Genomic DNA, 2,635 nt, shown 5'->3' with positions numbered 1-2,635 from the left:
AAACCCCTGACATGCTTGCCGAAAGGTCACTGAGGGAGCAGAAGAGCTGATCTGTTGGACAGTGGAGGACAATGCTGGAACCTTGCATCAACTCTGCAGTCCTCATTTTCAGAAAGACGCAGTGAAGCTACTGGAAAGAGTAGAGAACAAATACAGAAGTGTTTTAAAAATGGGAAAAAATGCCTTCTGGTGAGAGATTTGGATCTTTCTGTTTATGAGGCAGAAGATTGAGAGGTGACTTGCTTATGGCATATATACCTTCTCAGGCAGAAAATAATGGATATGAAAGGACTCTGTAATCTAGTGGAGGAAGGTATAATAAGAACCAAAGGCTGGAGCCTGAAGCCAGATGAATTCAAATTGGAAATAAGGCACACACTTTTAATGCTGATAGCTATTAGCTATCAGAACACATTATAGAGGGAAGTGGTGGATTTTCTATCTCCTGAGATCTTCAAATCAAGATTAGATGACTCTCAGGAAGATATACTTTAGCTGCAGAGAAAATATTTGGCTCAAGGTAGGGATAACTGTGTGAAAGATAAGTGCCTGTGATCAAGAAGAAAGTAGATTAGATGATCTAAGAGTTCCTCTTTGCTTCTTACACTATGAAAATTTGAAAACCTGCAATATGTAGCTGGGAGTTAATCTGAGTCTTCCACCCCAGATTTAGCTCAATCAGATTACTGGTGCATTGAAGTGAAATTCATACCCCATCCCTAACTCTTTATATCCCTTTGTAGGATTTATCTGGAGGGAAGTCAGATTTATTGCTGTTTGCTTTCTTTGAGGATGCTGTTAAGGCAATGCTCCATGTTGGAGAAATAAATGGAGAAGATCTCCAACCACTGTTTAGACTTTCTTTCACACCTCATTTCTAGAAGAGTTTGAAAGAGATATCACTGTCTCTGGCATGTACTTTTAGCACTGTGGCATAGCAAAATGCAGAAAGATTGTGTTGACTGTACCACCTACTAGCTTCATTATTTATATGAGTTTGTATTTGCAGTCTTCACTCCCAAGCCACTGCAATTACTTAAAAATCCTTGGTTCATATGTGAGCAAATGTGTCAAAGAGAACAGTTTTGTAATTTATGGCATCCACAGATAGGTACAGAGAAATTGGAAATTTTTTATTATTTTAAATTACATCCTTTATTAAAGGGTGCTGTGTAGTCCACATAGGGGAAAAAAACACGAGAATATATTTTGTCTGATCCTGGCCTCCCATATCAGACAAGGGTATAATTTGGTTACGGGGCTTGTATTTTAAAAGACCACAGATTAGTAATAAGACTAACAAGAAATATAGGCTCTACTGCATAATCTCAGTTTTGGTGATATGGCATGCATTTTTTTATCTCAGATACTGGCTTAAAATTGCTGTTTTAAAGCCTGATTTTATGATGATGAGAGGAATAGAAAAAGGATATGCAAGGTAATGTAGGTTGGAAAAAAATAAAAGTTAAAAAGATTGGTTTAACAGGAAGGAAAAGAAAAACTCATTGCATGTTTGGAAACAAATAAAATGAACAGGTGAAATTATGGAGCAAAAGGACAAGTCTATGCACAACAATTCTATGGACTCTTAAGACATAAGTAATTTTATTTAACTTGAGCTGTCAGTGTCTGAAGTTGTCACCATAGATTCCCTCTAATGCCGAGAATGGAGAATAAGAGGTGCTTTTAAAACATGATTCAGCTTACCTGTTTTAGCCATCTACTTCAGGATAAGATGAATCACACCCTAAAGTGCCTATTTCTCTCCACTGATTATGAAAAGAGTCCAGAGTGACAACCTCAGATGTAGATGTCTCGGTTATAGATTTTTGTATTTTGTGGATGAATCCCACTATTAGAGCCTATAGATTCTGACACATCTTCACTTTTTTCCATAATTTCTCATTGAAAAAAACAGCTAGTATGGAAAAATAGAGGAGATACACATACATTTGTATCTGGTCCAATTTACTGTAGAATGGCTGGAAAATTGACATTATACGTGTCAAATGTTGACATTTTGATGAAAAGAAATCAACCCTCAAAATACTTCAGTTGAGAAAGAAAATAATTCCCTGTGGAAATACTGACATAAGGCTTCATGGCAATGATAGGTGAGTACTTCAGGCTTGCAACCTTCACTGCAGGATAGTTTCTGCCTGGACTACATACTCCAGGATTCATTCTTTTCCCTGCCATTGGTGATCCTGGTGGTGCTGCTTGGGATCCTCGTGGTAACAACAAATCACAAGAGATGAACCCAGCTAAGCAGCCAGAACTAGTCAGGGGAGATTTGGAGCATGAAGTAGTAAAATTACATGTTCTGCAAGGTGTCAAAGTGGCACAATTTTAACAGAAGTACATACGGTTTACATGCAATGATAGCAAGTTAATGTTTCAAACAAGCACATGACATTTTTAGAAAGAAAGTTAGTTTGGAATGAATAACCTGACATCTCAACATCCGGGCTGATTACACGGTATTCAAGGAAAAAGCTGAATTATGGTTGTATGCTTATTCCTTATTTTGCTGCTGTATTTCACAGCTCTCTGTAACCTAAGTCCCCACACACTTTCATAGGCTTATGATCATATTTTCATCCCTTCCCTTCCCTTCCCTTCCCTTCCCTTCCCT

The sequence above is a fragment of the Lepidothrix coronata genome, unplaced genomic scaffold, assembly GCF_001604755.1.
Source record: "Lepidothrix coronata isolate B3197 unplaced genomic scaffold, Lepidothrix_coronata-1.0 Scaffold60, whole genome shotgun sequence".
NCBI lineage: Eukaryota > Metazoa > Chordata > Aves > Passeriformes > Pipridae > Lepidothrix > Lepidothrix coronata.
This window is presented reverse-complemented; position numbering follows the sequence as displayed.